Raw genomic sequence first — 25,147 nt, forward strand, 5'->3', positions numbered from 1 at the left:
AAAAGTGCACCCATGGGATATGTCCATGGGTGCACTATTGAAGCTATACCGCTTTTGTGAATTCCTAAAATTTTCAGAAGTAGGACAAAAAATAGTACTCGTAGAAAATATTTGTGAACTGCATTTTGGCATGAACAAATATGCATGTGTATCTTTGCTCATGCAAACATCTGAGCTTTGCAAGTGAACTTTCCCTCTAACCACTCTTTTTCCCAACTCTGTAAGATTGTTTACGTCTGCCATTGTAAGGAGTAAATCTCCAACATTTCTCAGTATGGGATAAGATCAGAGAAGGGTTGTGAAAAACCTTAAAACATGCAAGTTAGTATGTTCGCACAGACTCAAAAGGGCATTCTAACCCTGGAACTATTGTGTACCACTACCTAAAGCCCCAGTATGTAGATCTGCGGAAATGTGGCAACATAAGGGCATCGCACATATTCAAACGCTATCATGGTATGAACCCTGGCATAATCTGAGAATCCATATCAGAGCTCTTATATATGGAGGTTGCTGCCATAATTTGTCACCACACTACATGGCACTAAAGGGACAAGTGGATTTTGTTACAGGACAAGTAGATTTCTGAAGCAACCTTCCTATGGACAAGTAGATATTTTATTTAATTTCACACCCCTGGTCTAGATTATGTGACGGGATGGGGTCAGCTATGTCTTTGCCATATTTTGCTGCTGATTGCAGTTGTGCAGTAAGCTTTTCAGTGTCCTTTTAGGCTCTCTTTTTTCTGTCTTGATTACCTGTGATGAAGGTGATGTCTTACTTTTCAGAGGTTTTTAGTACAAGCTATGAATCGTTGCGCCAGAGAAGTATTTATAGCTATAGTGTGTATTTTATAATTTGTTTGTGTGCTGAGGGTATGTTATGTAAGATTGGCATAGGTCATCAATGTCCACCTCTAACATCTGGTTTGTTGTCCTGTTGAGGCGTATAGTTGTGTTTGGCAAAGGCATAGAGATCCATCTAGGTGTGCTTGATACTGTGTGTTTGTGGTGGTGGGAGATCTATGTAGTCTCTTAGTTTCCTGAGCCGTAGTTATTTCAACTGCCAACTTAAGGTTGGCCATGATGTTCCATAATTCTTGACTTATCTTGTCTATTGTCGACTCTAAGTTGTTTCACATGCTTGACCGGGAGAAGTAGCATTGCTTGTGGTGCTGGGAAGGGGAGACTCTTATGAGGGTGGGCATGCTTGTTCTTTGAGATATTGCTTGCCTGGTTTGGGGAGTTGGGCAAAGAGGTATACTGCACAGTGAGTTAGAGGAAGTTTTGATCAGACACTTGAAAAGCTTACTGATGATTACTGATAAGCACAAAACTGTTCATCAGAATTTCCATCTTTAGACCTTTAACTAGTGTTCCATTGTTCTCAAGCTTTCTATCGAAAATGCCTAGATCCCTCTCATCCCTCTCTCAAAATGAACTCAGACTCTGGATGTTCTGTATTAGCTAATAAATGTTATTCCTTTGTTCCAGTTGGCATTCTTTAACAATCTCTGGTTTTAAATCCACAGGTGATTGAAAAGTAGGCGTAGAAGACAAAATGGTAGTCAGTATTAAGCAAATAATTGAAAACTATTAAAGGACTGATGCTAAAGAAGTAAAGTTGCTTCAGAGCTCCCACAAGAGAAAAGTATCTAATGAAAAGATGTGGTGAGAAACTTGGATTAGAGTAAAATAAAGAATGCGAAAGCCATTTCTCTTCATAGACTTCCTGCTGCTCTAATGGTATATGTGGAATGCCCTAGAGATGCTAACCCAGCGCAGGAAGACCATCTGTCTGAACCAGCGGGGACAAACATCAGCCTAAAGTTCTATCCAGTCCAAGAGAAGATAATACACACAGAACAAGTGAGACTTGAAGAATTTTTAACAGACCTCAGCAAATGGAACACTTGAGCACCATATCCAGTGAATTGTCTTGATATCAAAAACAAATATCTGTTTGTCACTTATACAGTGTAAACAAAGCTGCTTAAAAGACAGGTAGTCCACTTAGAACTAAGATACCTGTTAGTTACGAACTAGCGATGTGGGTATATCTTGGACAAAGGGAAGGAGAATGAGGGAAAAAAATTCACCTCTAGGACCAATGACCACCTTTTGCTTGTAGTTCAGGTCCCCATGTCCACTATCATTCTTGCCCATTAGATATGACTTCGGATACTTGTTACCGGGCAAGACCTGCAAAATCCTTAACATCCTCATTGTAGTCTTATATAGAGACATAGAAGACATCCATAAGAAGGGTGACCAGAAACAATGTGCTGCTTTTGATGCACAATAGTATTCTGAATTTCATGTCCAATACATTATGTGAATATGTACCTAGCTTTGAAATACTGAACACCAACCAAAGACCTGATCAGTACTTCATTAACTCATAAATAAATAAGTATGAGAAAAGGGTTAGAGAATCCACATGGATGCAATGAAGAGGCAATAATCCCATGAGAGGCTTCCCCATAAGTACCAGGGGCTGCTGATATTAAGGTTGTAGGGTGAATTAGGTTGCCTACAAAGGTTATAAACTGTGAACTCCACAGAGAAGTGATCTTTGACTAAATAAATGTTCAAGTGTTAAGTTCAACAAGTGCAGCACATTTGAGTGGGTGATGCTAAACACATGCTGAATAAGATTTAGTATTGTCTTATGGTGTGTCTGCTAGAAAAATCCCAACTTGGAGATATTAACTTCAGAAAGAAATCCTATCTCATAATGGAATCTATACAAGTCAAAACCGAACTTGGAGATATTAGCACCAAAAAGAAGTCTCATGCATGCTCTGAATGTGAGAAGAGCTTTAGTTATCAATCCAGTCTCAGTCAGCATGAGAAAATTCACACTGGGGAAAAACTTCATCAGTGCTCTGAATGCCTGAAACGCTTCACTCGCAAAGGTCATCTGACTCAACATGTGAGAACTCACACTGGGGGAAAACCTCATAAGTGCTCTGAATGCCACAAAGGTTTCCATTTCAAATTCAGCCTTATTCGACATGAGAGAATACATACTGGAGAAAAACCTTTTCATTGCTCTGAATGTCTGAAAAGCTTCAATTGTAAAACCCTTCTCCGTCAACATGAGAGCACTCACACTGGACAGAAACCCTATCAGTGCTCTGAATGCCTAAATAATTACCAATGTAAATCAGATCTCACTCGACATGAGAGAACGCATACTGGGCAAAAACCTCATAAGTGCTCTGAATGCTAGAAAAGCTTCAGTTGGAAAAGAGATCTCACGCGGCATGAGTTAACCCATACTGGGCTGAAATCCCATCAGTGCTCTGAATGCCCAAAAAACTTTAGTCGTAAATACCTTCTCACTCAACATGAGAGATCCCACACCGGAGAAAAACCATATCACTGCTCTGAATGCCAGAAAAGATATTGTCTGAAAAGTGGTCTTAAATTACATGAGAGAACTCACACTGGGGAGAAACCATATAAGTGCTCTGAATGTCACAAAAACTTTAGAGATAGAGCTAATCTCACTCACCATGAACAAACTCACACTGGGCAAAAATCTTATCAGTGCTCTGAATGCCTAAAAAAGTTCAGTTATAAAACTGGTCCTATTATACATCAGAGAACTCACACTGGGGAAAAACCTTATCAGTGCCTTGAATGCCAGAAAAGCTTCAGTTATAAACTCAGTCTAACTTTACATGAGAGAACTCACTCTGGGGAAAAATCTCATCAGTGCTCTGTATGCGAGAAAACCTTTAGTTTGAAAAGTCATCTTACTGTTCATGAGAGAAAACACTATGGGGGAAGAACCTTTTCGGTGCTCTGAATTCCAGAGAAGCTTTAGTTATAAAATAATTCTCACTCCACATATAAAAGCCCATCCTAGCTAAAATAATGTATGAGTGTTATGAAGGCATGTAAAGATTCAGTTGGATGGTCAAAGTTATAAAGGATAAGTGTTTATTAGTATTTTGAAAGCCAGAGAAGCTTTATTCAGAGAATTCATTTCAATGAACATGAAAGAATGCATCCTGTGCCAAATCCTTATCACTGTTCTGAATGTCAGGAACACTTGAGTTGTAAAATGGACGCCCGTCGACATGAGGCAACCCCCACTGAGTGAAAAACCTTAAACATATACCCTTTGCCAGAAGCACTTGTCACACCCATCGCAGTGATTTTAAACCATCTATACTAAGAGCAAAACTGGTTTACTTCCTATCTCAGAAAGCTGATGCTGATAATTCCTCAAATAGGTTTTTGGGTCTACCAAGCACAGTTTGCATCTCCTCTTCTAAGATTTATGGGTTACCTGCGCAACAGCTTTTAGAACGACTTGATGTTTTCCTTTTTTCTTTTAAACATATCCTTATTGCACATTTTATAGCTTATGTTTTAACGCACCCCTCCAAGTGGAAAGTCCATTCTTTTTTTTTGTTGAAAACCTTTATTGATGCATTCAGAAAAGGTACAAACATGGGCCTACAACCACTGGGGCCGGCCGCTAGAAGAAAATGCAAACACCATAGAGTCATATCATAGAACAGCACTCCAGGCCACCGCCCGAGGTCCGGCAATAAATCAGTGATATATACAGTGAACTCAGGTCTAATATGCAGGATACAAATGTTTTCGTTTTGTAATATTATAAATAAGCGGATCAGGCTCCATACAGTCATAGCAGTACAGTACGAGGGGCAGGCCCTCATCAGGATATACGCTGTAAGGACGGCAATAAGGGGGTAGCGCTGGCGCTAATACATACAATGCATTACAGACAATGGTATTATACGTGAGAAATTGTAAGCGCCAGTACTCAGAGCATGCCCGCCGGAGACCATAACTACCTAGAAAGTGAAAGCACAGAGCATCAGCAAGCGGTAAAATCAGGGTGATTCGCAGAATATTCTGATCCGAGAGAAAAAGAGAGAAGAGAAGAAAAATAAGGCCATAGAAATTAAAGCGACAAAACAACCCCCCCCCCCCACATCCCCCCACCCTGCACCCCTGCGAACGGCTACAGCCTAACCCCATTAGCAGCGTGCCTGTCGCCCCAAATAAACTAAAACCCTAAAAGTAGGAAATAATGGAGGAGGACATCAAAAAACATGCCTCCGGACTCCCCTCCCCCCGCCAGCACCAGGTATCCCCACAGTAGAATCGACTAATCACAGTTGCTGTCATATATGTATTGTTACTGGGGAAACTGGAAAGACATTGCCCAACCTTACAATCATAATGTCTCTACCACACCTCAAGTCCGGAGAGAAACGACCCCATCCTTCGGTACTCTTTCTTTAAATTCTTTATTTCGGCTTAAATGCCATAAAAGAACATTGCATACTTTACATTACATTTCATTAGTAAGTCAAAAACATATCACTTCATAAAAGCATAAAAACACGTTAGTTAAAAGGTACAATTCAAGTTGGAAGATAATTTGAGCGGGAACATACATTCATAAATCATAGAATGGACCATCATGTCGATTCCAAGCAATCAGTTCAGTTACAATTGGTGCCCCATTTTTTTCTTTGATAAAAGATAGAAAGTAAAAATCTACTAACACTAAATGTTATCTGTTGAGATGTGTTTGTTGTTAGGATTCTCAGAGCCTGTGAACATGACCTCAAGCCTAAAAGTAGGCATATTGGTTTAATCCATTTCTTTCTTGCCTGAACGTAAAAAGGGCAGAAAAAAAGGATATGCTGCTCATTTTCGGTCTGGTTATGGTCACACATAGGCAAATTTCGTCCATTACTGGGGATGATGAATCGCGGTTCCTAGCCCAACGTGCCAAAGTAGTTTTAATTAATAAATTTCCATACCGAAATTTTAAAAATAAAGTTTTGGCAAGTGGGGGCTCTATTTCATCCATAAAAATCTCATAGGAGGGTTCGTCCTTAAAGTTTGGAAACTTTGCAACTAAGGTCCCACTAGTTGTATTACTTACAGTCCTACTTAATATGAAACTCCAAAAGGCCCTTTTTAGAATTAGTTTGGGATTGACGGGTAATTGCTCGGGATTCTCCCAAAAATGTTTCAATCCTATATTATTCAACCATGTTTTAATGTGCCTTAGCCATGGGGTGGTAATCTGACTATCAAGTGTCATAATTTCCTTCAGCCCGTCTCTGTAATCTTGAAGTTCGGGCACATGCCATAATCTAACTCACAGCATTAGAGGTCGAATCAGGACTTGGTGATCAGTTCTTTTGAAGTTTAGGTCCAGTTCCAAGGGTACTAGTGGGGTACCTCTCGGGACCCTTGCCAAACTACGCATAAAGTTATTATCTAAAACAGCAAAACTCTCCCTGGACCCAGGACCCCATATTTCAGCACCATAAAGGACAGATGATTGGACCTTAAATTTGAATAGTTCCATCACTGGGGACACCGCTTTGCTAGTGCTCAGACTTTGCTCCCTAAGAATTGGTTTGGTATTCTGAGCAAAGATTAATTTACTTTTATCCATTTGGGCTTTCCAAGTAAAGTTTGAATCCAGGGTCACCCCTAAGTATGAAAAATGAGGCACTGATTCAAGCTTTACTCCTTTTAATGTTAGACAGCCCTTGTCCGGTTTAATCGGATTTAGGGCCATACATTTGGTCTTCTTACCATTGATCTCCAACCCCTTTTGACTACAATATTCACTAAAGGTGTCTAATAATGTCTGTAAGCCATTTTTCGTTTGGGAAATCAAAATGGTGTCATCAGCAAATAGTAAAGATGTCACCTTTTCGCCGTTCAGTTTAGGTGAGTCATTTTTACATCTCCTTAAGAAGGAGGGAATATCGTTTACAAAAAGGGAAAATAGCGTAGGAGCCAGGACGCAGCCCTGGCGTACTCCACGTTCGATGGGTATTTTTTGAGTTAGTTCACCATTTGGGCCCCATCTAACTCTCGCAAAATTCCCTTCGTGTAACTCTTTAATCTGAACGACAAGATTATTTGGCATACCTGCTGCACTCAAAGTTTTCCATAAGAGATTGCGAGGCACCAAATCAAATGCTGCCCTTAAATCAACAAAGGCAACATATAGATGGCACCTTTTGATCACTACGTACTTCCAATAGAGGCAGCAGAATTTAAAGATTTGGTCTATTGTGCTGACTTTTGGTCTGAATCCGGCTTGGAATTTAGTTAGAATTGAATTTTCATCTAGCCAGTTACTCACGCGTAGTAGGATGTGTCGTGAGTAGATTTTCTGTAAGATGTCCATTAGACTTATTGGCCGATAATTACATGGGTCCATCCTATCTCCTTTTTTAAAAATTAAAACAATTTCTGCTCCCTTCCAACTTTCAGGGAATTCTAAAGTGCAAGAGAATGTATTGCACAAGTAATTAATATAAGGTGCCCATACTCCTAGGTCGTGCTTGTATAGGTCCCCCGGGATTTTGTCCAAACCTGGGGCTTTCCCAGATTTGATTTGTGTTATTGCCAGCTCTGTTTCCTCTAAGGTAAAAACCAGATGGTCTGCTGGGGGTTCAAGGTTTACTACACTCGTATTCATGTACTCAATTTCAACCTTGGCCCCTCCTTACAGATCGACGAACCCCTCCCAATCGAATCTGTTCAGTCGCAGGACAGTCAAAACACCGCACTGTCCCAACAAATTCCAGATTGGGCACGGCAAAATGCCGGGAACACTTTCCGCCTCAAAGATACCCTTCCCCGATAAAGTCGCCGAACGTTGTATCTCCAGCCATCCTGGCGGTAACAGTACATAGGGGCGGGATGCAGTTAGTATCTGGTCACAGTTCTCGTCAAAAGGCTCCTGGAAGGGGACAGTTCAAGGTCTTTCGACAGTACAATGCTGGACAACCAAACCAGTCCAGACACTCGTAGCCTTAGTTAGGGGTTTCGATATCTCACTCCATGCGGGGTCTGCTTCCTCGATCGAAACGGCCATCTTGTGTGACTCGGGTCTGTTCCCTTCGCTTAGTGGAGCAGGGTCCGGTCCGTCCAGCCCAAACTCGGACAAACTGTTCATCATATGCCGAAATCGTGCATCCAAGCAATCGTGAAGTGATGTCAATGCCGCCAGAACAGTGCTTATCGACGGCTCGCTCGCAATCCACTCCGCCATTTTAGATCGGTCGCCAGCCAACCTACGTCCCCGGAGAGTTGGTCTTCCCGGGGAGGGCGGGAAAGCATGGAGCAGAACTTCACCGAGGGGGACTAAACAATCTTCACTGTGGGAGCTGACGTCTCCACAGCGGTACTGAGATCCCAGCCCAGCTGGTACCAGCGGGCCCTCACCGGGTCACCGGGCCTGGGATCCCTGTCGAAAGTCAAAGTTATACCTCGTCACCCCTCGGCATTATGCGTTGAGGGTGTATGCCGTCCCATTGTAATCTCGACGGTACGAAAAATTTCTCAGTTTTTCGGCGGACCGGACCCCGCCAGCCACCACCGCCAACGTTGTTCAACTGAACCCTGGCTGGGCCAGCATTCGGGACCCCGGTTTCACCCTTGGGCTAGGCCGCAGACTTCCACATGGAGTATCTCCGTTCCCCGGGGCGGTAGAAATTTCGGGATGGCGGCGCTTCACTCCAGACCGGTTCATAGACGTTTAGGCAGGGCAAGAATTCAGGATATATGACAGGATATACCAGCTGGAATCTGAGGTCGGCGGAGCCGGGAGCTTACGCCGCCATCTTGGTTGTTGTCGTGGCTCCTCTTCCGGACAGTCCATTCTTAAAATTCATGTCACGTCTTATACACAGATCAAACATGTATACATATATTGCTATCTTTCCCACGTAGAAGACACCTGTGGAAAAATTTATCCATTTGACCCCCATTCCCACATCTTCTAGGGAATATAAAGGTGCTCTACTACCGCAGGGGTCCATCCTAAGTTCCCTCCTTTTCAATATCTACCTCATTCCACTCCTGTCCCTGATTGAATCATTCGGCATACCAGTAACCTCGTATGCCGATGATACACAACTCATCGTGCCCCTTGATGGTAATTCTACTAGTGCTGAGCTCAACCTCAAGAATTGCCTAACTGAGGTCTTCCATTGGATGAACATCAACCATCTGAAATGTAACTCCAGCAAAACGGAGATACTCCCGATTGGAAAAAACACCTCCTTCTGCCCAGCCCTTTGGTGGCCAGACGACTCAGTCGCTCCCCCTCAGACAGTAACAACGGCCAGGAATCTCGGCGTCATGTTCGACTCAGACCTCTCTTTCGATCAACATGCCAGGACTGTAGCCGGTAAATATTTCGGAATAATAAAATCATTAAGAAAGTTCTTTGACTTTCTTCCTCTCGACGCCAGAAAAACTGTGACAGTAGCCCTTATAATTTCACGATTAGACTACTGCAACGGCCTTCTTGCCGGGGCAAAAAAGAGCACTCTAACGAAACTCCAAAGCGTGCTTCACATTGCCGCTCGATTGGTCCTCAAACTGCCCCGTAGAGCATCTATCTCCGCAGCCCTACGATCCTTACATTGGCTGTCCCTTCACAAAAGAATTCTCTTCAAAATATTGATCATCGCCTTTAGAGCTTTTAACAAATCCGGCCCAAAATACCTCTACAGACGCTTTCCCCACTACACCCCCAGTCGATCCCTCCGCTCGTCCCAGGACAACCTCATCCTCCCTGCTAAGTACAATCTGAAGACGAAGGGAGGAAAAACTTTAAGCTTCCTAGCCACTAAAGCCTGGAACAACCTGCCCAAAAAACTTAGGCAACAAACCCTCGAAAAACCCTTCAGAAAGCTCTTAAAGACATGGATTTTCAACCTCTCCGATGACTACTCCAAGGCAGCCATCTAATCCCCCTCCGTTTTTGGTTTTGGACCGGTCATCTAGGATCTTCAGCGCCAAGATGCTCCCTCCGAAGCGAACGCCGCGCTTTAGAAATACCATTGCAAATTACAAATTACAAATCCCTCTTCTAGTATAGCCACCCACCCGACAGAGGTGCCCACACCCTTGACCCTTTTCTCCTTGCCGCCTCCCCTTTTTAGGTCGAGCCTTCGCAGCGCGCATGCGCTGCAAAGGAAAACAACCTTTTCCGAGCGCTTAGGCTTTTCAGCCAAGCACGTGCACTCATTCTATTTCCTTCAATGGCAACGCGTACACGTCAGGAGATTCACTCGTGGGAGCACGCGGCCCATCTGGTCGCAATTTCCGATCCTGCGACTGAATCCCTCCTCCCTGCTGCCGCGCAAGCGCTTTTTTTCTTGGTTTTTTTGGAGCGCGGCCGCTCACTTCTAAAATATTGGCTTCTTGTTACATTAGTTCTGTCTTGGAAAATGGCGAGTGAACTCCACTGTGCGCGCTGAGCGGAGCTCCCTGATCTCGAGACACCATTCACCAGCAGCCACCTGTCAAGCAAAGCAGCTTTCTGGACATTGCTGCATTTTTTCTCAGACGGAGCTGTGATATAGTGCACACCGCTAAAAAACAGACGGCGCGCCTAGCCTCGACGCCTGGAGTCGTGCACCAGGGCCCCTCCCGCCTCGGCTGCCACTTAAACTGGTAGTAATAACAAACCTCACAGGACATCAATAGAGTCACTGTGTTGAATAATCACAGCGCCCAGGCAGGAGGCTTGCAGCAGGCGCAGCGGCGGCTCCGTCACCCGTGACATCACCGGTGGAGCTCAGACCGCTCTCCAAGCACCCGTCTCCAGGCTATCCGCTCTCTCCACGGCTCATCCGCGTCCACAGACCCCGGCACAGGAAGCTGCCTGCCTGCAAGGGGAGACGCTGGGAACGGGGAGAAGCCTGAAGCCACGGAGCTTGGAAAGCAGGCGCGCTGTACCATGGATTTCATCTCTGCGTTTTACTTGCTGTCTTTTCTCCCGGCTCTGGCTCTTGGCGTTAGGTAAGTGAGATTTAGGATTTTGTTCCAAGACCCTGCTTGGCGACCCCTTTCTGGTAGCATTACTGCTAGTTTTCCATTGTTACTGTGCGCAGGAAAGGATACTGTTTTCTTTTGGGGGTAAAGTTCCGCCTGTGGGACTGGTGTGCAGATGATGGGTACTGAGATCCCACCTGCATGGACACGCTGGTGTGTCAATCAGCCCCATCCCTGGCAGGTGTAGTTCTTCTGTGACCTTTTAAATAGTTATGTGGCTGTAATTTGGTAAACAGTAAACATCACAAAAACAAGTGAATGCAGTGACCCGTCACAGGCGCTAATTAATCCTGTGAATTTGGAAACAGCCTGGGAAGCTGGCGTTCCCTCTGCTTGCCAGGCACAGCTTTCCTAGAATGCAACTCTATTTGGAAGGACTATTGCAGCACGCTGCTAGCATTAAAGAAGTATTTTCTAAGCGTGTGACGTCTTTTGGAAATATATATTAATACATTTTAGAAGTAATATTTGTTGTAGTTTCCTAATATTAACTCTGGTTTGCTAGCAAGTATCCCTGACATATAGTGATAAAAACATATCCAACCTGCAAATAATGCGTTGCTCGCATGTTTCTTGTCGGGGCGCCAGATTTGCAGGGCTTATGGCAAACAGTGTGTGCATATGCTGATGCTACAGATTGGGGCACTCTGGGTACGAGAAAAGTTAATCTGGTTGTTAGAATTGGGGGTCTCTGGTTGGCGCAAATATTCACTTGTGACAAGCGGGACCCTCTCCTCTAAGTCAGGGCAAAGGACTTACTCTCAGAAATAACCCCTGCTCACCCTCTAGGCGGCGTGGCGCGAGCAGACTAGGCTAAACTCCTCAGCACATACGGTTAAGCATTTAGTGCAACACACACAATAAATCAACCCACCACACAGGGACGGACACAAGACTGTAGTTTTGTAAAAATAAATTCCTTTATATATAAACTCTCAAGCAGGCTTGTAAATACAGTCTTAACGATTTCAGGATGATTCCAGTTACTCTTAAAATGCCACTGTTCTTAATATCCCAATGTTCAGTATTTTGGAAGGGTTGAGTACCTCTAAAAACCCCTTCACTGTTCTTTAGGCACTGTCTTTAGGGGTAATGTACTGTACGTTCAAGGTCTGGGCCCTCTGGAGCGCTCCTGTGCACTCCGTACGATCACCAGACAAAGGCCCTACTGAATCTCACGCCTCCTGCGTGAGACGCGTACGTTGCAAGTGGACCAAACAGGGTGTACGAGTCGTACCAGACTTGTGCGACTCGTACTACGGTGCGTTCTGAGCACAAACACCGCACGGACACTACAGTCAGGAGCGCGGGGTACGGTCAGGCGTACTTGGTGCAGATTCGTGTAGAGCGAGGCGGGGCGAGTCGTTGGTTGGCAGTGAGACTCACACTTGGTTATAGCGTACAGTACCTTTTGATCGTAGGAGTTCGGGGTGGACACAAGCAGGCGTAGAGGGGACGTCCCACATCGTGGTGCGGTCTTTCTTTGTGGCGAGCTACGGCTCGTGGCTCGGGAGGGCTGTGTTGCGTTGCGGGCCGAGTCTTTCCTGCGGTGTGCTCTGGTTCTGAAAAGAGGGGGCGGGCCCCGGGAAGCAGTGTGAGGTGCCAACATAGGCCTCCACGAGTACAGCGCGTACTCCTTCTCTCCACGCGCCGCTGCTGTTCACGAACGGCGGCGGCTGCGGATTTCAGGGCAGTTTCACCTCGGGGAAGACGGGCACAGGGTGAGGTCTATTCTTGCTGTGCAGACCACAGTTAGGCAGGTGGTAGTCACGGTGCTTGGGCCAGCAGGGCTGGTCTTTGCGGTGTAAGCTGGGGCTTGTCAGATAGCAGATGCTTTGCTCGACGGGACGGGGGTGCCCAGGGCCTTTCAGAGGGCACAGAGATTTCCTCACGGCGCGCTCAGCTTCTCCTTGGTAGAGCTGAGGGGAAGATGCAACACTCACAGCAGCTTCTCTTTTCGGGGGGGCGGGAGGGGGTAGCGCCCACTGTTCCTGGTTGTTCAGTTCAGGGGGAAAGTTAACCAGCAAGCCCTTTGAGATTGTTCAAATGCACAAGTTGAATTTAAAAGTCTCTCAGTCTTTTCTTCCTCTCTCCTTCTTGCAGAAAGGCACCCACCACAGGCCAGTCTCTCAGGATTAGAGACAGTAGTCCTCCATGCAGCTTTCCCAGGTCCTTTTCTTCAGGCAGAGTTTCTTCTTGGCGTAAACAGGATCTGATTTCTTAGGAGCAGGGCTCCTACTTTTATATGCCATTTCTTTTGTTCTTGCAGGCCAAGGGGGCCTTTGCCTAATCCAGTCAGTCTCTGAGCACTTTGTTTTGCAGGCTCTGGTTTCTCCTCTCAGTGTGCAGGGCAGGGACATCAGACGCTCTGCAGGAGGTGAAGCCAGCATTGTGATGACAAGTACAGCCAGGGGCACTCTGTTGACAGTTTTCCCTCTTCCTGGACCAGGTGCGGGGCAGAGTCATCAGTCGCTCCCCAGGGGGCAGAGCCAGCATTGTGGTGGCAGAGGACAGCCCAATTCAGAGTCAAGGGGCAATTCCTCCACCCATCCTGGTGTAATCCCTCTATTCACCACCTGTCATCCCTAGCCCTGTCACTCACAAAACCCAGACAGCAGATACACATAAGGGCAGAGGCGGGCTGAAATGGTTAGGCAAGCAAATGCTAACTTTCTAAAAGTGGCATTTGCAAACACAGGATATTGAAATAAACTTTACTAAAAGAAGTATTTTATTATTCTGAGTTCAGGCATACTAAACTTGACTTTCTACCATGTTCCCTGAGCCTGCTGGGATTATAGAGTGTAATTATTACAGCAGCCTATTCTGGCCTATGAGAACAGGTAGCCTTAAAACAGTGAAAAATAAAATTGGCTGTAATTCACTATTAGGACATGCCACGCACATCAGAGCTTGTCCTACCTTATGCTTACAATCCACCCTGCCCTTGGGCCTACCATAGGGGTGACTAATATGACGTTAAGGGAAGGTTTAGGGACTGACAAGTAGGTGTACTTGCCCAGTCAGCATGACAGTACCAGACTTCACACAGGTTCTGCAAAGGCAGACCTTAGACACATTTTACTAGGCCGCTTCTGTGGGTGGCACAACCAGTGCTGAAAGCCCACCAGCAGCATTTGTATTTACAAGCCCTGGCACTCCTGGTGCACTTTACAGGGGACTGACAGTAAACCATATAAGTCAATCATGGAAACCAATCACATATACATTTTACAGTAGGGAGAGCATATGCACTTTAAAACTGGTCAGCAGTGGTAAAGTGCCCTAAGTCCTAAACCAAAAGAAAACAGGTCAGAGAGAATATTGGAGGAAGGCAAAAGGTTCAGGGATGACCCTGCACAGAGAGCCAAGTCCAACACAACCCCCTTCCAGCCAAAATGCAGGGTAGACCAATCACTACTGTGATGGGCTTCCCTGCTTAGGGCGATAGAACATGGACCTGGCCCGCAACAGCAGGGGCATATTCCAGTTGTACGCCAGTCTAAACCTATTTCAAATCCTCTGTTCATACTCTCAGGGTCCACCAAGCTAACCCCTGGGGCACCCTCCCCTTCACCTGTGGACACCACCTGTGCAGCACCTAACCTTAACTTGCTCGCAGGTGTGTCCCAACAGACATACATCAAGTTACAGTGGCCACTGACAGTAGTCAGGGATGAGAACCAGGCCTTATGCCTCTCAGGGCTCTCAAACCTCTGTGGCATTAGAGAGCGGGGGCAGTAGCCCCAGGTGCTTGGCACCCTTTGTCCCCTCTCCCTCCTGTCAGTTCAGGTATGACATCCTGGCACTGACCCATCAGCCCCAGGCATATACCTGGCGGCTGGACCAAAGACTGGGGTGGGCTCTCCCACACCCGGTCCTCCTTCTTAGGGCCCTGTACCTGCCCACCTGGAGTGGTACCCCCTTCCAGAATTGTCAGGGCACCTGGGGCAGGTGACCGGCACAATTCGCCCACAAGTTCAGGGGTGCTATCCTGCAACTGGAGTACTAGGTCAGGGGGGAAACCCTGCACCTGGCCCTTAAACCTAGGGTCTAAACCCACAAGCTGCACCAGGGTCAGAGGCGAGGACTCCCTCCCTGTGCACCCCCTTCTAGACGACTGTACCCTCCCACCTGGAGTTTACACCCTCTGGAATCCACCAAAAGGTCCACCTCCAATATGAGCTCCCTGGGGTCAGAGAACTCACTCTCTAACAGGTGTTGGCATAGCTCTGGAAAACAGGGACTTAAAATATGCTCTCCCAGAATTGGACCACACAGCCCCCTACAAGGATCAACCAAACTATCCTTCACCTCACCATCCAGTGCTCACACACGTACCCCACACCACTCTCCTGAGATTGGCAAGACATTATCTGCCTGTCTCTGTCCCACAACCCACACTTCCGGGCGGTGTCCACACTCACTTTTCAGGACTTCAACTTTGGGGGATCCCCTCTCCCTGTACTGCTCATCTAGAGTTAGTAGAGTGTCCCTCCCACTACTAAGACCATGAACCCCTACGCCAGCTACCCTATTCCCTTCAGGGACGCTGCGCACTACTGGAGCTACCTCATGTCCTTGAACCTCCTGGTGTATGTTAACCCCCTCAAAGTCAGGTGCCACATCTCTGGGTGTGGGTACTACTCTCCCAGCACTAGATACCTGAATGTTGGTGCCACCATCTGAGCTGGACTCCACCTCCAACTCAGCAAAGCTCAATCTCTGAGCTACACGCATTTCTTGTTGCTGGGCTGAAACCCTCCTGGTCTCAAGCCCCTCGAGCTCCAAGTCAAGTTTCCTCATTCTCAAGTCATGCTCAAGCTGCATTTTCTTTTCTTCCAGGGATAACTTCCTAGCTTCTAGCTCCAGTTGCCCATTTATTTCCAGTTTTGCCATCTCTATTCCGTGGTCTAGGGTTGCCTGTCTGTCTGCCAGCTCCTCTGGCAACAGGCATCGGCCAGAAACACTGCTACCCAACGGGGAGGTTGCACCCCTTCCTCCTGGACCCAGTGGTCTCTCTAGCTGCTGCTGTGCATCCTCAAATTCAATATTCTTTATAGGGGCATTCCTTGCCTTGACCCAGGCCCTCAGTGCCTTTTGGAACTGCTCCCTTCTGGAGAGTCCGTTCATGGAAATTTTCAGTTTTTTGCAGAAGCTCTTGAGCTGTTTCTTGGTGTAGTTTTCTAGTTTCTCCCAATCACAGTCAATAGATGAGATGGCTGCTGCCTTTTCTATTCTCACTGAACCAGGCATGACTTCTTTAAACATGGAGATCTCTCAGCAAAACATACATTCTAAAAAGAGTATGTGGCTTAAGTTACTGGACTGTAGTCACTATGCAATGGTTAACATTCACTGTATATATTACCCAAATGCAAATTCGTGATCCCACCGCTGCCACCAACGTTACAATTCGGGGTCTCTGGTTGGCGCAAGTATTCACTTATGACAAGCAGGGACCCTCTCCTCTAAGTCAGGGCAAAGGACTCAGAAATAACATCTGCTCACCCTCTAGGCGGTGTGGCGCGAGCAGACAAGGCTAAACTCCAGAGCACATACGGTTAAGCATTTAGTGCAACACACACAATAAATCATCAACCCACCACACAGGGACACAAGACTGTAGTTTTGTAAAAATATATTCCTTTATATATAAACCAGGGGTGGGGGAATCATATCGACGCCCGAGCCATGCTGTTTTTATCTAAGGGCAAGAAGATTTAATGTCTATTTTGTCCGACGGACTAGTAGACATTAACCGCATGGCTGCGGCGCGAATTCCCCGCCCATGTTGGACCCGCCTTGCGCGGGCGGAGTCATGACGGAACGGTTCCGTCATCCGCGCAGCTCAACCGACGCGCATGACGGAACCGTTCCGTCATGAGCGTCGAAGGGGTTAAATAACATTAATAAAACTGGCTGCGTGCACCCTAGGGCTCACAGCCAATCAGAACAGCTTGACGGGAGCCTTTGGAGGCCTCTGATTCGCTAGCAGCTAGGCTCTGGGCAGTGATTGGCTGAGGGAGTGGAACATCACTCTGCCTCAGCAAGCTGTAGTTCGTGGCCGCGGCAAGGAAACACACATCAAGGTAAAATTTATAAAAATAAGCATTGCCATAGTGTGCCTGCCATAGAGTGTTCCAAAGTGTTATATTTTACACAGCTAAGCTGGAGGATCGCTCTGAAATGTGAAATCTGCTTCAGCACTGTGCCCCCGCGTTTTATGCGGTCTCAGTCACGCTCTAATAGCGCTGAAGCAGAGACCCCAGTAAAGCGCGGGCTCTCATCGCTGCTTTGGAGCGTGACTGCGACAGCATAAAACTAACGCGCTTTCTGCAGCCATAAGCCTCGTAACATTACACAGTCTGTCACAGCAGCAGGCGCACCAGTTCCTATTTGAAGCTGCAGGACGGGGGTCCGACATAAAATGAAACTCGACCCCGAGCCTGACCAAGGGCCTCAGACAGGGACTTCCGATCGATTGGCCTGGAGACAGTATTTAACAGGCTGCAAATGGTCTCAAGCCATAATGTGAATTGATGATTGCTCTGACAAAATCCGTTAGTGAGCCACTGCCAAGCACCCTTTCAGGAGGACGTTGGGAGGATAAAAATATAGTACCAAAATTAGAAAGCAGAACAGCGCTACCCTATCGAATTAAGCATGTTCCCTTTTATTAATGTTAGGTAAAAGAATGCACAAAAGAAGCTGCAGCTTGCGGAGACTGCGTGCGAGCAAGTTAAGGATTGCTGACTGGGTGGTTTTCCGTTGCTGTAGGTTATAAGTTTGATGGGATGGTCGGTGTCTTGTATTAGCGTGGCTTTTGGCATAGTCTGTGAGCGTTGCCGAGTTAAGACAGGCCGGCCTGTATCATTAAAATAGTTAAATACACATAAAGTCCCGCCCAACTGCTAGACTCTTGTTTATGAGAGTGCAGTGACACAGTTGAGCGCCACTTCATTTCGTTCCTTCCGATCATTTTAGCACTTGCTGCCTCGTTCCAGCAACTTCCAGACATCAATTTAAACGTCAAGAAAAGTCTCGTGATTAATGGGCTTCCTGGAAAGAGACCGAGGTTTCTCTGGTGGAAAGTTTGACTCATCCTAAGGCAGCGCAGAGGGTTAAACTGCCTGCTGCTAAGAAAGTGTACCATGCAGATAAGAAGTGCAGCATATGATATAAATATGTCAGTGGGTTACTGCTTCTGTAAGAGCTCCTTTTGTTATTTGTCGTTTATAATTCAAAATCCTAATATAGAACATTGAGCTATTAACTGTCACCCCAGAGCTGCTGCAAACTGCAAGGTATATGTTAGCACTGCATGTTTTTTTGCCCTGTCTTTCATTATCCTAATCTTGTGAAAAGGGTTAATTTGGGTAGAAAACAATTCTTATCATGAAAAAGAACCCTTAACAATGATGTGCGTTTTAAATTCTGAATTTGGGCCTTTCCTTAATAAGACCTATTAACTATATTGCCTATACCAGGGTCGATGACCTGTCACTCCTACACTACACCTTGTAGTACTGTCTGATGTAACATTTCTATACAATGATTTACACACCTATGATTGTCTCTGTGCAATGTGTGCGTGGTATAAAGTGCTCTGACACTGGTATGAGTCAGTGGTTCTATAAACCTCTAACTGAATCTGAGAGACAATGTTAATTATGGAGAGTTGAGAGGCACTGTGAAAGGATGTTAGTGAGGGAATCCGTGGCAACGGTGGTCGTTGGGGGCCTGGGGGTGCCAACAGACATTGTCACACAGGACGCCGCCAGCGCTAAAGCCGTCCCTGGGTCCAACTAATGTTGTTAACATTTAAAGGAAGCTGTAAATTGATGTTTTTGAGTTGCTTTAAGTTCTACACTGACTCTACAACCTAAATGTCCCCTTTGCATAACACCTCCTTTGATTTCTCGCGCAGCTGCCAATTTATTAGTGCTAGCCTACTTTACAAATAAATATGTCCTTGTGTAATGTGAACTGGCACTCATGTAAAGCGCTCCTCCCAATACCTTCGGCTTGAGTTCGCGCTAGAAAACTGCACAAAAAAAACCATGCCATTCTTTTATTAGAAAGCACTCAAGGTCTTATGCAAGCGTATTCAGGCCATATTAAAATTCACATTGATCTAACGGTGAAGGAAAAGAATGTCCTGCATCATTCACGTAAGCACCAAAGCACCAAATGCCACTTTAAAGCGCGTGCATGCGCACTGCCTACAGTGCAAGTTGCTGTGGGCAGAGGGCATCTGCTCGGAGCATGGATACTTTCCTTGAGAAGCAAGTACTTCTCTGTACTCTCTTTCTTTCCATTTTCTTTCTTTCCATTTTGCCTTCCTTATTTTTTTTGCATTTCCTGGTTTTCTTCCCTTTTTTGTCTTTCCTTCCTTTTTTATAATTTTTCTTTCTTTTCTATTTGCCTTGGTTCCTTTTACCTTTCCTTTTTTTCTGTTCATTCTTTTCTTTATTTTATCCATATCTTTCTTAAGCTGTCAATTTTACACGTTATAAATGTTTTTCATTCTTTTTATGGTAACATGGATGGTAGAGTTAAATAACCTTTTGTACTTCTCCAGAGCTCAAATCCTTGTTCTCACTTAGTGTAAATCTTTTCTTGGCTTCTAGGTCTAGAGTGCAGCCAGTGTAGCACCAGAGTAGAATTCAGTGCGTTCACAACTTGTCAGGAAACAGAATCACTACGAACCGTACCAGCAGCATAGAGGTTCAGTGCAGCAGACAAGACCGCTTCAACCCTTGGTTCTCAAAAAGTTTGGAAAAGTGTAGGAGGAAACCTGTATCATTCAATATTTAAGGCAATCTCTTATGTGAAAAGTCTGTTGCCATAAATAGCTCAACATTTTTGGATAGTGAGTTTAAAACTGAATTAAGTATCGTCTCAGACTCCATCACTTTGTCCAGTCGATAGGCAAATATGTCCCAACAAAGTTTATTCAGCTTTGGATTCAAAAAAAGTAAAGACAGTGATATAGAAAACCCAGGAGAAGGAAACTCAAAAAAAACAACTGAGGTTGGGCCTAGTACCACTGCACAGAATCCTAACACAACTAAGAACAAAAAGTATGTTGCTGAAAAAAGAAAAAGAGTTTTTCAGTCACACTGGGTGGAATCCTGGCCATGGCTAGCCCTGAAGGAAAGTCCAGAGGGAGAAGGACCAAAAATGTACTGCACTATTTGCCAGAAATATCCTTCAATAGTAGTCAGCTATTCGGGTTCAGGTAGAAATGCATTCTTAAGTGGATGTGACCAATTGCGCATTGAACCAATCAGAGCTCATGAAACTAGTAAGGCACATATGACATGTGTTTCATGGCACCGCCAGGAAATGAAAGAAACCGCCTTGCAGTTTTAGACTCCTATAGCTGGTACCTCAAATTCCAGTGTCTCTACAGAGCAGCCCCTCATCATGCAAGCACGGCAAAAACTGAAGGAGACAGAAAGAAAGAAACTGACTATCTTGTTTAACAATGCTTATCTAATTGCAAAACAAGGTAAGCCACTCTCAGACATGGACATCTTATGTAGGGCTATGAAGAAAGCAGGTGTCGATATAGGAGAAAATAATGCAAACTGCGAAAAAGCCGCAGAGTTCATAAGAGGCGGATATACTGCGACAGGACATCAAAAAAATAGTTTCAAATTCTTGCTTCATCTGCATTATTGCTGACGGAAGCACAGATAGTGCTATTACTGAACAGGAAACTGTGCTAGTGAGAGTAGTCAATGGTGGGAAACCCTACACTCTATTTGCAGATCTTGTTCCACTTGAACATGCACATGCTCAAGGAGTTCTGGACGGTATAGTTAAAGGAATCAAAAGGTTATCTTTGGATTTAGTAGATATGAGGTCTACAGAACATCCAGGCCCATCACTAATAGCTGTTAATTTTGATGGTGCTGCAGTTATGATGGGATCTAAGGGAGGGGTTGCAGCACTCATAAAGGAAGACATTCCTTTTCTTCTGCCGTTCCACTGTGTAGCCCACAAGCTTCAGCTTGGGATTCTGGATGCTGTAAAATCCCATCCCTCTATTTGTCAGTTTGAGCAAACTTTGAAATGGATTTTCAAATTTTATTGGTATAGTCCTAAGAGGCGAAGAAATGCCAAAGAAATGTCAAGAATAATTGATGAAAACTTTGCACATTTCACCAATATTAAACAGGTTAGATGGGTATCCAGCAAAACCAGGGCTTTGGCAGCCATGCAACAAAACCTGCAGATAGTAGTTCTACACTTGGGACAGGTTGCAGCTGGTAGTGATGATTCTGCTGTGAAGGCAAAAAAGTACCTCTCAGTTGTAACTAGTTTTAAATTTATAAAAAGCTTTACAGTCTGAGAGATGTTCTGAAGCCAGTGTCTCAGCTTTCAGAATTCTTTCAGTCTAATGAACTGCTTTTATTGCATGTTCCACCTGCTGTAGAGAGGTGTGCGTTGACCCTAGTAGGCCTAAAAAGTGAGAAGGGTGAATACATGCAGCAGTTTAAAAAACTGTACCACCCGGAAGAAAAGAAGTTTGGAGACATTTCTACTGATGGCTGAGAAATAAAGTTATCTGGACACTGCCCACCAGCAGCAACAATCCAAAGTGACAGTGAAATCATTGACAGTATGGTTGAGTACATTGATAAGCGGTTTGAAAATTTTAATTGCATGCCGGTTCAAGGTTTTCAGGCATTTGATTATACACTGTGGCCAGAAAGTAGAGAGGAACTCTATACATATGGACTCTCTGATATTGAGGGAATTGTACAACATTTTGAGGTACTTTTCACCACAGACGAAAGGTTGGCAATTGTGGAGGAGTTTTGTGGACTTAAAACCCATATGAAAAGCTTTCAGACCAAAGGCATTCCTGTATTGCCTGCATACTCCACCCTGCTAGCAACAAAACCTTCCTCGTTGACTAATATATTAAAGCTTGTGGAAATGATGTTCACATTCAGCGTATCTACAGCAGAAGCTGAACATGTGTTTTCTGCAATGAATATCATTAAGAACCCACTAAGAACACGGTTAAATCAAGATGTTCTCCAAGACTTAATGCTTCTTAAAGTAGAAGGAACCAACTTTGAGGATTATGACCCCAGCAGAGCTATTGATCTCTGGCTTACAACAGGAGGCACAAAGCATGTGTGTGGACATAAAAGGCCACATCTATCATAATTACTGAAGTATTGCTAATATATGAGTCTTAGAGCAGCCTGCTATGCAAGATCATTTATTGTTGTAACTTGCATTTCTACACAATTTCAATATGTTTGGATAAAAGGGATAATATTGCTTGTCAAGTTTTACTTAGCATTATTATTGCAAATCATTTAATGGTTTACCAATAAAACAAAATATATTAAACGTTTTTCTGTCAGCCCTTATGTTTGATGCATGGACGGGAGTAGGTGGGACAAGTGAATTTTACAGGACATGTAGATTTTGTCCCTTGGACAAGTAGATTATTTAGAAAATTCCACACCCCTCCAAGTTGAATGGAATGAGCTTTAGAGATAATTAGATCCAAGGTCGCTCCCAGGTTGTGGGCTGGACTTTTGCATATTTGGATCAAGTTTATGTCAGCTCGGAAGGTTTTTAGGCTAATCACTGATTGGTTCTTTGGGTCATTCCAGTAGATGTTGAAGTCACCAAGGAAGATTTGGGCGCAGTATACACCGGAGTTGTGATGATTTCTATAATTTGTTCAATGGATGGGAGGTTATCTCCTGGAGGGTGGTAAAATGCGTGCAGTTTGTATCGAGGCCTATCTTTACTCAGGATATCGATGCCTAGATATTCACACGAGATGAGAGTAACGTTTTGTGCTCGCTTCACACAGAGATTATTGCAGCGAGTACAGGGTTTACCTCCACCAGGTCTGTTTGGTCTATCTAATCTGATGATGTTGTAGCTGGGCGGTCCTAGAATGTCAAGCGTTGGAGTGAAGGAGTCATTTAGCCAAGTTTCCTTCAGGACTATAAGGTCAAGATCATAAGTAAGGATAAGGTCAGCAATATCCACCGCTTGATTTGACGCCGATATGAAATTGAGTGGTATACATTTCAGGTGGGATTTGGCGACAGAGAAGGTAGCCTGAGTGATGGGAATTTGCTTGAAGTTGGAATTGTTAACTGCTCTGGGATTGGGCCTAGGATGTCTATGTGGATTCGACTGAAGGAGGAGGGAGTAAAAATTGTTGTCCAATTGAGAATCTTTCATCCTGATGGGTCGGATGGAGGCGTGGGGGTAGGGAATTGTCTTCCAGCTCAAATGAGGAGACGTTGAGATTGCTGATATCCCATTGGATGTGCGGGGTGACATCCGTCTAACGTGATTGGTATTGAATTATTAAAGGGAGTGTCTACTCTTACCCATCAGCCTGGTGGGACACCAACAATTAGCGAGCTCAGAGGTGAGGGATATTAGGCTCCGAACCTCAGCCTTAAGTTGAGGCTCCTGAGAGATCTCAGTGAGTTTGGCGTCATTAGTAAAGCGAGAACAGGAGGTCGTGATATGGGTCAGGGGGCCAGGAGAGACAGTACTCCAGTTTATGGCATTAGGGAGCAGCTGAGTTTAGAGACCAGGGGAGGGGGGAATAGAGATGGAGTCATGATTGAGGAGTGGGGGTGTGGGACTCATAAAGTGATTGATAAGTAGATAGGCGCCATGTTATTGGTCAAGTTAGGGGGTTCCAAGATAGCAAGTGTCATGGTTTGGTCCAGAAAGGGTGGCACAGACGCACCAGTGGTGACAGCGGGGCATGTTTAGAGGTAAGGGGCAGATTTGAGGTGAAGGTGTTAGTATTGAGTCAGTGTATTTAAGTGGTCGCTGCTCTAGGGGTGTGATGAGGGCTCAGACTATTATGACAAAGAATGTCGGTTGAAACAAGCTGCAAGGGTAATGATGAATGAATGCTATTGGGTAATCTGATGAAGATAGATAGGAAGGAGGAGAAGGGGTGGAGTATACTGGATGCCAGAGGAAAGGCCGCCTTGATTCTATTAGATCTCTCGGCGGCCTTTTACACAGTGAACCACAATATCCTACTCTGTTGCCTCAGAGATGAGTCAGCTCAAACTCTAATAGCCTCCTACCTATCAAACAGGACGTTCATGGTGGAGCAGGGAGAGGCAAAATCCAAACCTTTCAGTTCCCCGTGCGGTGTTCCCCAGGGGTCGTCACTAAGTCCCACTCTATTCAACTTTTATGTGGTACCCCTGGCGGCAATAATAAGGGATTACGGCTGTACCCCAGTCTCTTACGCCGACGACACACAAATCGTGGTGTCTATCACTAATAACATTAAAGAGACGGCCGAGAAATTTAAGAAATGCATGGAACACATTTTCAAGTGGATGCAGGGCAACTGCTTGAAACTAAATGGAAATAAAAGTGAAGTAATGCTGATGGTGACAGACATGCAAGCCTGGTCTCAGGAACGGTGGCCAGACAGCTTGGGCCAACGTCTCCCCCCCCCCCCAGTTAACAAAGTCAGAAATCTGGGAGTCCTCCTGGACGATAAGCTCACATATGAGGCACAAACGAACAAGTTAGGCTCCTCCATCTGGTACATTCTTAAAACAATCAGAAAACTCTTACCATTCATTCTCCAAGATTCGCGCAAGACAGTGGTTACAGCACTGGCGCTGTCTAGGTTGGACTTTGGAAACGCACTTTATGCGGGGATTCAGGCCAAGCAGCTAGCAACATTACGTCTACAAAATGCAGCAGCCAGGCTGGTGCTAGAGATTCCAAAGTTTGAACCAGTAGCGCACAGATTGAAAGGTCTTCATTGGCTACCAATTGGTAAAAGAGTTCAATTCAAATCCCTGTGTCTGGCATATAAAGCCCTTCATGGAACTGGTTGTCAGTTCCTGAAACATAAATTGAAATGGTACGAGCCCTCCAGATCCTTGAGATCCAGCCATCAAAAAATGATTCAGGTGCCTAGATTTAATCAGGTTCAGTGGGGTGGGAGAACTTTCAAAATGCATGCAGCCAGGATTTTGAACTTGCTCCCAATGTCAATTAGAACCAGCCCCTCATTGCTCTCTTTTAGAAAAGAGATAAAAACTTGGTTGTTCTCTACAAGTTTTTAACCCCAAATGGAAGCTAACTGGTCTGCTATGTCACATAGTGCCAAGACGCCCATGGCCAATTGTGCGCTTTATAAATCTCAAAATCAAATCAAAATCAAATTAATACAAGCAGTGGTGGGAGAGGAGGATACAGAACGAGGTAGCTGTGGAATGGCT

At 45.1% G+C, this 25,147-nt stretch overlaps 1 pseudogene across 1 annotated transcript in view; it reads left to right on the forward strand.

The window, feature by feature from the left end:
• Nucleotides 1-1,562: 1,562 nt before the first annotated feature.
• Nucleotides 1,563-25,147, forward strand: part of LOC147737978 (uncharacterized) — a 30,316-nt pseudogene continuing 6,731 nt past the window's right edge. The window contains exons 1-2 of the transcript XR_015309164.1: nt 1,563-3,729; nt 21,576-22,034. The product of XR_015309164.1 is annotated as an uncharacterized LOC147737978 (transcript). The remainder of the gene's footprint in view (nt 3,730-21,575; nt 22,035-25,147) is intronic.

This window comes from Lissotriton vulgaris, chromosome 1_1 (genome assembly GCF_964263255.1).
Source record: "Lissotriton vulgaris chromosome 1_1, aLisVul1.2, whole genome shotgun sequence".
NCBI classification, from domain to species: domain Eukaryota; kingdom Metazoa; phylum Chordata; class Amphibia; order Caudata; family Salamandridae; genus Lissotriton; species Lissotriton vulgaris.